Source organism: Protopterus annectens, chromosome 1.part0 (genome assembly GCF_019279795.1).
Source record: "Protopterus annectens isolate FY-2018-M chromosome 1.part0, PAN1.0, whole genome shotgun sequence".
Classification (NCBI taxonomy): domain Eukaryota; kingdom Metazoa; phylum Chordata; order Ceratodontiformes; family Protopteridae; genus Protopterus; species Protopterus annectens.
The window spans coordinates 1,974,985,253-1,975,002,513 of record NC_056725.1 but is presented as its reverse complement, the minus strand read 5'-3'; positions in this window follow the sequence as shown (position 1 = coordinate 1,975,002,513).

Below are 17,261 nucleotides of genomic sequence, written 5' to 3'. Positions count from 1 at the left end.
AAAAAAAATAGAAGATGTGAAGGAGGAAGAAGGAGGAATATTTCAATTGTCTAATGCCCTGTGCTCAGAAAGTGCCTGTAGATTTTTTACCCTCTATACTACATACTTTTTAGTATTTATCCAATTGCTAGCATCTACCTGAAATGTCCTCTCCTAAAGAGAGTAAAACTTTAGACTAGAATTTTTTAGGCCAGTCTGAGGCCTGGCAGAACATATCATTATAATCTTCCAAAATAAAAATAAGACAGAATTTTCACTAAAAGTATAACGAACTAAAAAATAAATAATAAAAACATGTTAGTAACAAATAGTTTGTCACCAGTCACAGCAATTTTTTTAAAGATAAAAGAATGATTAATGAACTAAAATGTGCACTAAAGTGATCAATGAAATTGGGAAAAAAACCTGAGAGAACCTCTTTTTACCTAACCATTTTACTGATGGGAATGGCTGAATCTCTTTTTTTTTTTTTGCTTTGTTTTTTTTTTCATATTTTTGTCCATTATTGATCATCCATATCTTGGAAGGGCTATATCTCCAAAATCTTCTAGAGCCTCTTATTTCTATTAATTGTAATGGACCTTTTTCTATAAAAGGCCATTATCTCATATTCCTAGCTTCAAAGATAATGTAGCACCATATTTAGTTGAAATGGAAAAAATAATAGCATTTTTATTCCACAGTATTTAACAAACTGATAAATCTCATGTTCATCAAGAATGAGATTATAATTTTGGGACAAATCTTATACAAACACTATATATGTATGTTTTTTGTAGCTGCAAAATGTATTAGCCTGAAAAGAACTGACAGCTATACTTCCCTTTCATTTCAGTTTTTAGAAATATTGAATTCTCATCCTAATTTGTCCCATCCTGCAAATTCCAATCTCTGCAATATTTTCTGATTTCCTTATACATTTTTGGAATTAGACTCTTTGATACCTAGCCTTGCATTACATTTTGGAAGCCTTAATAGTCATAATATAATGGAATATGACATCTCTCAAAGTGTGTAGATTAATTTTTGTACTTGTCAAAATAATTTTTGCTATAGCATTTGTTAGCACAGAAAAATATAAAAATAGGTACCAGTTTTATTAACAGAAAAAAAAAAGAAAATCCAGAAAGACATTTCAGTAAGCCAAGTGCTATGAAAACTAATTCAGAAAACACACTCACACACACACACACACACACACACACACACACACACACACACACACACACACACAGAAAAACACCACAACACTGGAACTGAAGTCAAAGGGTTTATTCACTTTGAAAAATATTTTAGAACATTTCAATCTTCATTAGTTTTAAAAACTCATTAAAAGCCTCATATATATAAAAAATATATACTGTATAAACAGACCGCCCACCACTTTACACTAACAGATATACATAATCTCACTTTCTCCTTTAAAGTAAGATAGAATTTATTCTTCAAAACAATCAACCCATATGCTTGTTGTCTGGTCTTTTACACACTTTCATATTTCATTCTTATTCTTCTTCTTCTTTCGGCTTTTTCCCAGTTAGGGGTCGCCACAGCTGATCACCTGTCCGGTCATGATTGGCAGTGGAGTTTTACGGTGCCGAGGTGCCAGCCTGGGGCCCAACCTTCGACAGAAGGCACACGCATGCACACACTCACACTTAGGGCCAACTTGGAGTGTCCAATCCACCTACAGCATGTCTTTGGGATGTGGGAGAAAACCTGAGCACCTCATATTTCATTATTAATGAATCCAAATACCGACATTTTAAAAAATAAGTTGTTCTATTGTCTTCTGTAAGCAATGTTCAGTGCTGCAACTCCTATGTCCCAAATGCACAAGTTTCAACTTGAAAGACATTATTTGTCACACACAAACATAGTTGCCATTGTTTTTTATTACTCTGACAAGAATACTTCATAATTTTTTAACTTTTCCCTTTCCACTCTACTGTGTGACCTCAGTGTTGGTAAATGAAGTCTGCTCCCATGTGAAACACACTTTTCAGCTCAGTGAAGCTATGATTCATTGTGTTCATTTGGATGTAGCTTTGTCCAGATATTAACTGATAAACAATACTGGAACCTTTGGAATTAAAAACTGTCTACAAAACCTGAAAATAAGGTACACGACCAGCATATTTTTATTTATTTATTTACCGGGAAATTCCAACTGGACACAGGTCCTTTTTCAGTGGAGACCAGGGGAGAAAAGCTCCACAGAATGACATGATAGATGATAAACAATAACAATCAAGGTATGAATACAGTAGAAGTGATCATAACATGGAGTAATACGGGAGCAAATTTGGTACAATTGAGTAGTAAGCTCTAAATTACAAACATTGAGAAATAAGAAGTAAAACACAGTGCTACAAATTTTCAAAACAGTAACTAGATAACAACAATAACAGACTAAATGAATAAACTAAATCCTGGAAGGATTAACAAGCAGTGAGTAATCTTCAGTTCAGTTTTATAGTGATAGAGGGGATTTAAATGGAAAAAAAAATATTAGCATTTTTTTTTATTCTACAGCATTTAACAATTTGATCAATCTTACATTCATCCAGAAAGAGATTATAATTGTAGGACTGATTTTATAAAAATCCTATTTCTTTATTTATTTATTGTAGATTTTATATGTATTAGCTTGAAAAGAACTGATTGCTATATTTTCTTTTTCATTTAATTTTTTAGAACTACTGTATTCTCATCCTCTGTCTTATCCTGCAAGTTCCCATCTCTGTAATACTTTCCAATTTCCTTATGCATTTTTTTTAATAAGACTCTTGGATACCTGAATTTACATTAAACATTGGAAGAACTAATAGCAAAAATGCAATGGAACATGACATCTCAAGTGTGTAGATTAATTTTTGTACTTGTCAAAATCCTTTTTGCTGCAACATTTGTTAGTACAAAGAAGTATAAAAGCAGGCACTATTTTTACTGAAAAAGTCCAGAAAGTCATTTCATTAGGCCAGGTGCCATCAAAACTAATTTGGAAAACACACACACACACACACACACACACACACACACACACACACACACACACACACACACACACACACACACGCACATACACACACACACACACACACACTGCAATCCTGGAACTGAAGTCAAAGGTTTTATTAACTTTGAAAAAGTATTTTCTTTCTTCAGTAGTTTAAAAATCCATTAAATACCTCATATGTAAAATGTACACTCTACAAACATATGGCTCACCACTTTATAACATATAGATATATGTAATCGGTTTCCCTTTAGAAGATCGAACTGCTGAAATCTCGAAAGTCATATGGTCGAGACCATATGCTCGTAACTTCAGAAGCTCAACCTTCTGAACTGAGATCGGCATACAGCGCAGAACAGGAGATTTCCCTTTCTGTGCTGTAGTGCGATATTGGAGTTAGAATAAATAAGTAGCAGGGGTGGGATGGGGTGGGGGTACAGCCCACCGTGTGGGGGGTGCAGAGGGGCTTGCCCCCTTACAGAAACATTGTTTTGTGTTTTGTTTTATTTTTTTACATTCCCTTTCAGAAGGTCAAGCTTCTGAAACTCGAGCATATGGCTTCGGCCATATGACTTTCGGGATTTCAGCGGTTCGACCTTCTAAAGGGGAACCATGTAATCACACTTTCAGCATTTAAGTAGGATAGGATTTATTCTTCAAACCAAGCAATCCATATGCTTGTTGCATGATCTGTGGCACATATTCATATTTCATTTTTACTGAATCCAAACAGTAGACTTTTAATGAACAAGTTGTTCTAATATTGGTTTGAGTAACCAATGTTTAATGCTACAACTCCTCTGTCCCAGATGTTCAAATTTCAACTTGAAAAGCAATATTTGTCACAGACATAGCTGGTATTGTATCTATTACTATAACAACAAAGCTTCATCATTTTTTAACTTTCTCTTTCCACCCTACTGGTGTGACCACAATGTTAGTGAATGGAAGTCAAGGAACTGGGGAGATTGCTTCCATGAAAAACATGCTTTTTTCAGCTTGGGGAAGCTACCATTCATTGTGTTCATCTGGTTATAACTTTGTCCAGATATCAATCGATGAATCATACTGAAATCTTTGGAATTTAAAAATATCTACAAAACCTAAAAGTAAACTACATGTCCAGCACATGTTTAGTTTAAATGGAAAAAAAATATTTTTTATTCTATGGCATTTAACAACTTGATAAATCTCACAGTCATCCAGAAAGTGATTATAATTTTAGGACTGATCTTACAGAAACCCTATCCATGGGATTCAATAAACTCCATGTAGGCTTCACATGAAGCCTACACAGAATTTACATGTATGTGCGGTGATGCGTGTTGAGCAGCAGTGCTCATTGCACATTTATGCTGTGCACCATGTTTAAACATAAATAAGTGAGGTTTTTGTGGCTGGCAACATAGGAAACCATGAAATCGAACACAGATACCAATCCTGCTTAAATCAGAGCACTGAAGGTCCATGGTGTTGCATGGAGTACCACAGTGATCATCAGGACTTAGCAGATAGCTCTCAATCTCTTAGTGCAAGACATCTAGATAAAGGAAAATGTAATAGGGGAAAATGACCTGGAAATAGGGACATATTTGACATATTTGCTCTTTAGAAATGTGCTAGAATAACCAGGGGGTTGTGTTAAGATACATATTCTGAAGGATTTGAAGTTTGAAACTCAAATGTATGTAATTATTGGGTCACATCAGTCCTGAAATCATCCCAGCGATATGGCAGAGAGTCACAAATTGTATAAGGAACACACCAAAATATACAAAGGCAAAAATCATTCTGTGAAAATCTGGACAACTGAGAGGTACAATTGTTAAGTATATGGTCCAAACACAGTACAGGACAGTGTATCTACAGTGCAGAATATTGCAAAATCTTATTTCTGGCATTCTGTACTGAAGTTAGATAAATGATCTATAAGGGTACATGGATTGCCATTTAAAATAAATACTCAGGGGAAGTGTGAGTATTGAATAGGGACACACAGATGAACTGTAAGAATGAACACAGGGAAAGAGGACAGGTGAAACAATGTAATGTACAGCAGATGAAGGCATGTCAATGGAACACTGTTGTAGCAGCAAAACCAATCACATATCAGTATAGTACAGTAGGGACTGCGCAGTGAAAGTGTGTATTATGTGACTGTCACACAAGGTGACATAACAACGGGGAGGATGTCTGTGTGAGATAAGTATACTTATATGACCGATGCAGAGGACATCTATATGGGATGTTATATACAACTGGGGTAGGGTGCATTTTGTGAAACTTTGCAAACTGATTTGCATGAATATGAGTGTAATCTCAGCAGAGGTCTCCAGCAAGTGGGACACAGGTAAAGGTTTATGGACAATATTAGAAGAAGCATGCACAATTGTGGACAATAGCAAAATAATACCACCAGTAATCCCACATCTCCGATGTAACATATGTGATTTAGACCGATCAGAGAGCATTCTGCATAAACACACTTGTACAACTATTATGACATGTCTGCACTCTGTAAGGTTTATCATGCACACCATCCTGACACTGTAACATCTGCTGGAGGTGTTAAGAGGGTCACTACTATACCTGTATGTGACATTATGATCAATACAGGCTAATTAACTGGTGTTCATGGCATATATATGGCACAATCCACACTGTCACAAAAGTTACCCATGCCATTAATGTTGTCAAACAGCTATGTATATACTGTGTTCATCACAGGAAGAGGTATCACACATGCATCTGATGTAACACATTGATGGGGTTTCTCCACCATCAGACAGTAATGTTTATGCCACAAAAAGAATACTGAGGTATGGCCTATAAGATGTGTGCCAGCTTACTGTGGTAAAGGTAATACACTTCAGTTACACATCACTGGCAGATGTGTAGTGAACTACATGAAGAAGGGTGCATTGTACTTAGTTATTGATGTGATTAAGGCTGTGAACTATGGGGGTATTATAGGCTCATAGGTGTGTACTAGGCCAATGGCCCTGGAGCCTTTATATGCCTAGCCCATAGAAGTGCCCTGGCATCATGCCACCATTAGTTCCCGCTGCCTCTGGTTACCTTTTTTGGAGGAGTGCATCTTGGGCCTGTTGGGTATGGCTAGCTTCATGCATTTATGTATGTGTGTTGGTGTATGATTCGGCAGCCATACACCTATTTTCCATTTGCATGGGTGCCATAAAGTTAGCCACCTCTGTTTTTAGGAACCCAAAGTCAGCTTTGTAGAAGTTTTTCATGGTGGTTACCTTTGCTGGTGGTGTTGGTGAGATGTGAATTTCCATGGTAATTAGTTTGTGGATGTATCTAACCAGGGAGGAATTGACTACTGGTGTTGAGCAATGGTTGCCCATGTTAGTAATAACCAGGTCAAGGATGTTGCTTCCTCAAGTGGAGGTAAGAATGAGCTGGTCCAGCTCATTAGAATTAATGATTTCACAAATTTCACACTCCTCAAAACCGAGGTGGAATCCTTCAAAGCCCCAGGGCCTGTGGAAAACATGGCCCAGACCGCAGAATCTTTTATAAATGCATTCTATGAACACCTTCAGGAATGCATGGATCATGCAATCCCAAATAAAACCAAGACCCAATCCTCCAAAGGCAGACGTCCTGTCTGGTGGACCCCAGCCATAAACAAACTATACAATAGAAGGAGGAAGCTACTAAATGATAGAGCAAAATCCCAAAAAGGGAAGGCATCTCTGATCAGTATTAGCAAAAAATTATGGGCACTCATAAAATCGTCTAAGGCCAGCTTGGAGAGAAAAATTGCACAGGACACTAAGGATAATCACAAGGCTTTCTTTAGTTATGTTAGAAACCTGGGTGGGAATTCCCAGATATGCTCAGAATTAGTCCAAAATGACAAAAAATACACCAAACCCACAGACATTGCCAACATCCTAGCTGACAGGTTCAGCGCAAACTTCTGCCCCCCCTCCCCACCAAAAGGGCAAATATCTATCCCAGCAGAGTGCTGCCTCCCTGACATCTCAGATGCTCAGGTAAGAGCTGCCCTCTCCAAAGCAAAAAACACAGCATCAATGGGACCAGACGGTGTCCCGGCTGCGTCCTACATGAACTCCAAGAAGAGCTAAACCCAAACATAAAACTACTGTTCAGTCTCAGCCTTACTACAGGATATGTACCCAAATAGTGGCGTACAGCAACAGTGGTCCCTCTCCACAAAGGTGGTGCCTCAACAGATCCTGGAAACTATCACCCCATAAGCCTGACTAGCTTGATCTGCAAAGCTATGGAAAGGATCATCATGGACCTCATAAATAAAGATATTGGGGACCTACAGACACTGGATCCTACCCAGTTCGGCTTTGTTAAGGGCAGATCCTGCCTCTTAAACCTAGTTGATTTCTTTGAAACAGTCACCAAGGCCATTGATGAGGGGAAGGTGGTCCACACAGCCTACCTGGACCTCGCAAAAGCCTTCGATACAATACCCCACTCGGGCATTATAGATAAGCTCACCAGCTTAAATATAAACCCCTATGTCACTAGATGGGTTGCAAACTGGCTCAAGGACAGAACCCACATGGTTAGAATTGTTGTAGCCATGTCAGACTCCAAACCAGTTGCAAGTGGCATCCCACAAGGCTCAGTCCTGGGACTTCTTTTGTTCGGTATATATTTCTCGGAGGTACAGGCCAACATGGAAGGACTGTGGCTGACCAAGTTCGCAGATGACTGCAAACTGGGCGCCATAATTGACTCTCCAGCTGACACAAGCATCCTCCAAAAGGGCCTCATAGAAATAGATAACTGGTGCCAGAGCCATGGCCTCAAACTAAACGCCAAAAAGTGTATAGTCATCCCCTTTGGCAAAAACAAAGTGCCCACAAATTACCACATAGGTGGTAATCCATTAAGTACAGAAGAAGTAATTAGGGACCTGGGGACCCAAGTTGATAGCAATCTCTCATTTGACAACCACGTGGCCAAAGTGGTTAGAAAAACATTTTATATAGCCCACCTAATCATGAAGGGATTCACATCTAGATAAGGGGAGGTCATCGTGCCTCTTTACTCATCCCTCATCAGGCCCATAATTGAGTACAATGCCCCTTTTGGGATGTACCTTACCAGACACCTGCTGCAGCTGGAAAGACCCCAAAAGTACCTCACCAAGAGGATCAAAGGGCTCAAACAGATGCCATATGCTGCCCGGTTAAAGAAACTCCAGCTCTACTCAGTGGCATACCACCTGTTCAGGGGCGATCTGTGCCTGACGTATAAAGCCATGTCCAACCCGGAATTAATGGACATGCTGCACCTCAGAAAATTCAATTCCCATCGAGCTACATGCTCAAGAGACTTGAACCTCAGCACTGAAATAAATAGGACATGCTGGAGGGACAGATTCATAACCCAGAGGCTCCCTTCACTCTGGAATAAAATCCCAGTCCAGGTTAGGCAGAGTCCCTCATTGACTCTCTTCAAGAGGAATCTTGATGAGTGGATGGGAGATCGTAGGTTTAACCCGGGTATCACTTCTGTGTCACTGTTAGACAGAGGCACAGTATCCTAACCTCGAAAAAAGGCATAACAAAATTAATTTAAAATGGGTGGCGAAAACAAAACACATTCTGGCTAGGCTTATAAATGCCCTAGGGCAGATAGCCTAGTATGAACCTATGAATCTATGAATTCCAGGAAGCGTTGGGCAAGTGTATTGGTGCATGAGTAGTTTTCCCAGTTGATGGAGGGGTAGGTGAAATCGCCCAGTATGAGAGTGTTGGGTTGGACTCTAATAGTTTACTGGGTGCTTAGGAATATGGAATGAGAGTCTTGGGACATGGTTGGGAACCTATAGCAGGCAACGACCTGAATCGCTGTCTTACCAACTGTTAGTTGTACCTGAAGTATCTCCAATGCATTATGCTGGGCTACTATTTATTTATTTTTATTTATTTATTTTATATTTGTTGACGGGTTTGTCTAACTAGGCTACAATTGCCCATTTTCAGCAGAGGCCCGAGGAGAAAAGCTCCAAAAGAAAAGTAGAAATTTTGCATATTGAATACATATAGAATACATTCATCAACACCACACATTACTGCATTACAGTGTCATACATTACACTGTGACAAGTGAAATACATATAGAAATGCATTCATCAGAGGGATACATTCATAATTACATATTATATACATAATAGTGCAATAGTTACATAGCTGAAATATTTTACTAGTTATGTTTGTACAGTGATGTACCAAGAGGAGAAGATAAAGTAGTAAGTTTGTTTACTGAAGGGAAGGAAGAGAGAAGGGAAGTAGAAGGTTATAGGGGAGTGTTTATGGGGATAATTACATTGGCAGTGTTTATGGGGATAATTACATTGGCAGATCCATTTTTCATGAAGGTATGGAGGTGTGCATATCCTTTATGAATATGGAGACACCACTGCCTTTGGAACTACGGTCCATTTTCTGGGGCCGAAATGTGTGGTATGAGTTATAGCCTGGTAGCGCAAGGGTGCTTTCTGCTGCATTACAGCACAAATGACAATGTTCTCCATTTTGAATAGTGCTTCAAGTGAGTGCTGAGATTTAGACTTCTAGCATTGAGCAGCCTGACCCTCAGATTGCATTTATTTATAGCTGTTACTGTGGTAATTTGGTCTTTGGAACACCAGGCACTATAGGGGTGGCAAGACCCTTAGCCATTATCCAGAAACCTAGGGATGACAGGTGCAGGCCATCTGTGGCAAAGCATCAAGGTCTGTCAATCATGTCATCCCAAGCAGACAGATACTGGATCTCTTAGAATGACACCAGAAACTTTGGCAGTGATGTGGCTGTCCTTCACATACTCAGTAGTTATGTCACATACAAGGGAGTAGTCAGCACTGTGGCCACATGCTAGTGTACATTCCAAATACCATCTACCCCAGGACACAGGTCATATACCCATTGGTCTGATTATAGGGTGTGATGTCTACGTTATACTTGGGTTGTGTACTTGTTTTCCTGACATAACAAATCCCCCCATGTTTTTGTGTCATTGCAGGTGTTGTCATAGCTGTGGCAGCGATCTTTGGTGCATGTTGATACTGTCTGTATTAAGTTGGAGTCAATGATTGCCCACAATCTGTAGTCATTCAGACAGTTGTTTGGGCACAGGATGTGTATGCCATTTATGATGTCAATGACTTAAGTAATGGACTAGAAAGGGCCTAGCAGACAGCCCCAATGTATGGACCTAATCACTCGACCTGAGATATAGTTCATTTCACATGTCTCAACATATTTCCACACCTTGTATGTGATACTGTGGTCTCCCCACTTGGTGATATAAAGGTGTTTATGACCACATCTGACAGTGCTGAGTGAATACCGCAGTGTGAATTTGATTCAAATGGCTTGGGCTTATCAATCTCAAAAGGATGATAGTGTGGTCAACATGCATGCCCTCAATTAACTCCTTGAGGACATCTGACAGATGTAGCAGACATGATGTAGCATTTACAATTCACACAGGTCTGTTGCACTTAGCTGGGATATTACTAGTGTCCATTTAGTAAAAGGTCTATGATGACATGCTGGTCTAACTTGCAGATGAGGAAAATCAGGATGGGTCTATACATGCATGCATCTGGTGCTGTCCCCCCAACTGACATAGGTGCAAGTTGATGTACACCCTTCTACAGGAACATTGACAGTGTGGAGGGTGTGTTAAAGTGTGTATTCAACCATGTCAGGAAGATGTATGTGCTGAATCACACAATAGGTGACATGTGATGTTGTCATAGCCCATTGATTCTGTGTGATAGGCCAGGATGAAGGTAAGACAGTGCATACTTGCTATCTTGATCTGGCTTAGGGTTTGGACACAATCCCCCATGCAGGTATCATTGAGAAACTCACCCAGCTGGGGATTAACCTTTCCATCACTAGATGATAACTGGTTAGCTCACTGACCCAAAACATACTTTGAAAGTTGCTGAATCAACCTATACCAGCAGAGCTGTCACCATTGGTATACTCACAGGGATCTGTGCTTGGCCCTTTATTGTTTGGACTCTATTTCTTGACAGTTCAGGCTAAAGTATACAGCCTTTGGCTTACCACATTACTGATTTTTGCACAGTGTGGGCAATAATTGACTCTACCTATGATGAAATCCAGGAAAGTAAATAATGTGGGAAAAAATAGCCAGGGAATTGTTATGGCTAGGCTTGTATAGGCCCTAGGGCTGATAGCCTAGTACCAACCTATGAACCTATGAACCTATGAACCTATGATAATATATTACTGGAGGGGCTAACAAAGACAAATGATTGTTGTCAAAACCGCATGGTCAACAAATAAATGCAAAAATGTGTCTTTATTTTGTCCTTCTGCAAAGTGGAATTCCCTGCTAATTGCAGCATTGACAACAGTCTTGCTATACTGAAACCCAGTGATGTAAGCACTAGGAGCACAAGTAGATATCAACCTGAACTTTGACCACCAAGTGTCCACACAGTTATTGAAAGCCTATGTTGTGCACACCATAAGTCACACCATTCTGTTCAGAACTGAGGATTATATTACAGCACTGTACTTGAGTCTCATTAGAACATGGATAGAGTATAATTATCTATTATGTATGTACCTCACCAGACACATACAGCAGCTGGAGAGACCACAGATGTTTCTGATCAAGAAAACACAGGGCCTACAAACCATTCCATGACAATTGCAGATATACTGAAAGCCATGTCACTATAATTTGGATGTATAAGATGAGATGACTTCTGCCTGGCCTCGTGGCCAGTCTCTGACCCTGCCCTGTTGGGAATAGTGCACATTCACAAATCCGATATAGAGGAGAATATGGTTATAACAGTGTCCCACATGCTGGTGTAAAAGTCTCTCTGTAATGTCAAGCAAGAGCACACACACACACACACACACACACACACACACACACACACACACACACACACACACACACACACACACACACTGAATTGACTGCAGTGAGAATAGAATCCCTACCTATCTAAGCACACAGACTAAAGAACTCAGTACTTTACACAAGCACAATGGCACAAGTGTCACTTCTACAAGACTGCAGGTCAACGTATCGTAGATGACATCAGCAGGACATGGAGAGAAGATTTTGGAAGGTCTGAATGAAATGGATGTGTAGGCAAGTGCAAGTATCAAAACACTGTCAATCCATGGGATTGGCGCAGTAACTGGAGAATACACACTTCTGTTACTTGGGCTAGACATACACACACACACACACACACACACACACACACACACACACACACACAGACACACACGGGCATGCACACACACACACACACACACACACACACACACACACACACACACACGCGCACACACACGCACACACACACGCACGCACACACACACACACACACACACACACACACACACACACACACACACACACACACACACACACACACACACACACACACACACACACACACACACACACACACACACACACACACACACACACACACCACACTTGACTGCAGTGAGAAGAGAAGCACTACTTACCTAGGTACACAGACTACAGAACTGGCAGAAGTTTGACTATTAAAAGACTGTGGGTCTACTTATAGTGGAAATCATCAGCAGGGCATGATGGAAAGAAGATGCTGCCAGGCTTGCATGAAATGGATGTGTAGGCATGTGCAAGTATCAAAACACTGTCAGTCCATGGGATTAGGGTAGTAACTGTAGCATTCACACCTGTTCTTTGAGCTAGATAGGCAGAGACACACACACACACACACACACACACACACACACACACACACACACACACACACACACACTTGACTGCAGTAGAACAGAACTATCTAGGTAGACAGACTACATAACTCAGTACTTTGCACAAGTGCCATGCACAAGTCTGACATTTACAAGACTGCAGGTCAACTTATAGTGGATGACATCAATGAAGAAAGTTGAAGAGAAGATGTTGGAATGCCTGCATAGGTCCATAGCTTCATAAGTTCATGGGGTTACTAGCCTAATGGCCCTAGGATGTTTAAAAGCCTAGCTGTGTAAAAACACAAGCACCCTTATCAAGCATAGTAAGATGGTTGTTGTTAGGAGAGTAATTTTGTGATCAGCACTGACTGGTCCTGTCCATGAGGGACATAGGTGCCACCCCAGGGGTGAAGTTACAATCACCCATTTAGTTGTCAATGTTTTGCTTGAATAGGATAATTGAGGAACACTGCTTCACATGCAATGTTTTACATTGGACAAACTTCTTGCACCACTTAGGCTATGTATATCAAAGCATGTCAGAGACATTAGGAATAAAAGACAAACTAATGCTTTATACAAGCATTCCCTTATACACACTACTTCTAATTTTAGATGTACTGTTATAGATAGAATTACTGGAGATAGGACTAACAAAACTGGTTGGCATTCTATACTAAATAATAAAGAAAAAGTAGATTATCAAGTTGGGTGGTTGGTTTCCATCTGGCTAAGTGAAAAGCTATAGTCAACCAATGAGCAGGACTTCTGTTTGGAACATGTTGTATAAAAAGGGCATCTGTAACTATGTGCTTTATGATTCACACTGATGAAGGCTATATTTTGCTTGCACCGAAACCGGTCTGTTTTGCCTAATTAATACATATTACACATGTTATATTAAAATTTAAGTCTTTTACACACATCACTGTGTGCTGGTCTTTTGATTTTCCATTGGACTGTTCACTTTTGGGGCTGTGCATTTGCCATACTTGCAAGGGTCTGTTTCATTCTTCGGTGAATTTACAATCACCGAATTAGTTGTCAAGGTTTTGCTTAAATAGGGTCATTGAGGAGCACTGCTTCACATGCAGTAGTAGCGTATTACAGAGGAGTGGCAATTGCTGGGAGATATAGCTGTCACCCCAGCATGTTCTGTTTATGTCACAGGCTAGGTTGAGATCCCTGGAGCAAGTTATTCATGTCCCATTTGATTTGCAGATGTCCAACACTTCCTGTAGAGCAGGGTCCAAGACTGCTCTGTAGGCTAGGCATTGGTCACCTCTCAGCAGCCTGCATTATACTAAGTACAGTGACATATCTTTCAGTCTTTCCATGTATGCCATGTTTTGGAGGCCATGGATTTTTCCATTTAGAAACCTCTATGTTTTTTCCAGTTGCTACAGGTGTCTGGTGAGGTACAGACAGATGGGACCACTGTACTCAATTAGTCCATAGGTTCATAGGTTCATACTAGGCTATCTACCCTAGGGCATTTATAAGCCTAGCCAAAGTGTGTTTGGCTTTCGCCACCCATTTTAAATTAATTTTGCTATGCCCTTTTTCGAGGTTAGTATACTGTGCCTCTGTCTAACAGTGACACAGAAGTCATACCCAGGGTAAACCTATGATCTCCCATCCACTCATCAAGATTCCTCTTGAAAAGAGTCAATGAGGGACTCTGCCTAACCTGGACTGGGATTTTATTCCAGAGAGAAGGGAGCCTCTGGGTTATGAATCTGTCTCTCCAGCATGTCCTATTTATTTCAGTGCTGCCAAAGGGGATGACTATACACTTTTTGGCATTTAGCTTGAGGCCATGGCTCTGGCACCAGTTGCCTGTTTCTATGAGGCCCTTTTGGAGGATGCTTGTGTTGGCTGGAGAGCAGATTATGGCGCCCAGTTTGCAGTCATCTGCGAATTTGGTCAGCCACAGTCCTTCCGTGTTGGCCTGTACCTCCGAGAAATATATACCGAACAAGAGAGGTCCCAGGACTGAGCCTTGTGAGATGCCACTTGTAACTGGTTTGGAGTCTGACATGGCTCCAGCAATTCTAACCATGTGGGTTCTGTCCTTGAGCCAGTTTGCAACCCATCTAGTGACATAGGGGTTTATATGTAAGCTGGTGAGCTTATCTATAATGCCCAAGTGGGGTATTGTATCGAAGGCTTTTGTGAGGTCCAGAAAGGCTGTGTGGACCACCTTCCCCTCATCAATGGCCTTGATGACTGTTTCAAAGAAATTGACCAGGTTTAAGAGGCAGGATCTGCCCTTAACAAAGCCGAACTGGGTAGGATCCAGTGTCTGTAGGTCCCCAATATCTTTATTTATGAGGTCCATGATGATCCTTTCCATAGCTTTGCAGACCAAGCTAGTCAGGCTTATGTGGTGATAGTTTCCAGGATCCGTTGAGGCACCGCCTTTGTGGAGATGGACCACTGTTGCTGTACGCCACTCTTTGGGTACATATCCTGTAGTAAGGCTGAGACTGAACAGTAGTTTTATTTTTGGGTTTAGCTCTTCTTGGAGTTCATGTAGGACACAGCCCGGGACACAGTCTGGTCCCATTGATGCTTTGGAGGGGGCGGCTCTTACCTGAGCATCTGAGATGTCAGGGGGGCAGCGCTCTGCTGGGATAGATATTTGCCCTTTTGGTGGGGAGGGGGGGAGTTTGCACTGAACCTGTCAGCTAGGATGTTGGCAATGTCTGTGGGTTCGATGTATTTTTTGTCATTTTGGACTAATTCTGAGCATATCTGGGAAATCCCACCCAGGTTCCTAACATAACTAAAGAAAGCCTTGTGATTATCCTTAGTGTCCTGTGCAATTTTTCTCTCCAAGCTGGCCTTAGACGATTTTATGAGTGCCCATAGTTTTTTGCTAATACTGATCAGAGATGCCTTCCCTTTTTGGGATTTTACTCTATCATGTAGTAGCTTCCTCCTTCTATTGTATAGTTTGTTTATGGCTGGGGTCTACCAGACAGGACGTCTGCCTTTGGAGGACTGGGTCTTGGTTTTAGTTGGGATTGCATGATCCATGCATTCCTGAAGCTGTTCATAGAATGCGTTTATAAAGGATTCTGCGGTCTGGGCCGTATTTTCCACAGGCTCGGGGGCTTTGAAGGATTCCACCTCGGTTTTGAGGAGTGTGAAATTTGCTTTAGAGAAGTTTTTCACTGTGGTTTTCTGGGCAGGGGGTGGGGCCGGGATGTGAATATCCAGTGAGATTAGTTTATGGTCTGATCTTACCAGTGAGGGATACACTTCTGGTCTGGAGCATAGAGTCCCCATGTTGATGATGATCTGGTTCAGTATGTTTTCCACTCTTGTGGGAGTGGTAACAAATTGTTCCATAGCATTTGAATTTATAAATTCTAGGAACCTTTGGGCTAGGGTGTTGGAGCTAGAGTAATGCTCCCAGTCTATGTTTGGGTAGTTGAAGTCACGCAATATAATAGTGTTTGGAGAGACCTTCATATTTTCCAGTGTTCTCAGAAAGGCCGAGTGGGGTTCCTGGGTTTGGGAGGGTGGTCTGTAGCAGGCTATAAACTGGAAGGCAGTTTTACCCACTGTTAGTTGCACATGGATAGTCTCCGATGCTGATAAGGGTAGACTACAGCAGAACTATGACCTCCCTGGTCTTGGATGTGATGGCTTTATTTATGAGGTGTGCAATGTAGAATGTGTGTTTCATCACTATGGACACATAGTGATTGAAGTGCAGATGCTACAAACATCTGTTCTCAAGTCTTACAACACTGTTTGAGCTTAAAGGGGTGTTTATGTATATCATAATTAGCAGGGGTACTTCATTGCCAAAGGGGACAATGATGCATTTGTTGCTTTAAGGTCCATGAGTTTGTCACTAATCATTTGTCTGTCTTAACCCCTTCTGTAATATGTTTAACCTAGTTGGATGGCTCTATATGACTGCTTTCAGTTGACAGTCATCTGCAAACTTGATAAGCCTCAGGCCATCTACCTTTGTCTGGACTTCAGAGAAATAGTTTCCAAACAGTTCTGAACCCAGCACAGATCCTTGTGGTATTCCACTGGCAAATGGTCTAGTGGTGGAGGTGGAGTCCCAAGCTTTGACAGTGTGCATTCTGTCTGTGAGTCAGTTGGCTATCTATTTAGTAATGCATGTGTTAATTCCCAAATGGGAGAGTTTCTCTATGATACCTGAACTAAATGGGGGATAGCAACAAAGGCCTTGGATAAATCAGCATAGCAGTAAGTCCTGTTATCCCTCATAAAGGTCTTTGGGGTCATTATCAAAGAAGTCCACTAGGTTTAATAAGCAAGATCTATCACTGACAAAACTAAAATGAGTCAGATCAAGTTTGTTAAAGGTCACCTATGTCCCTGTGGATGAGGTCCATGTTGATCCCTTTCCTATCCTTGCAGATAAGGCTTTTTAGGCTTATGGGTCAATAGTTATAGCTCTGCATGTTAAAAGATTG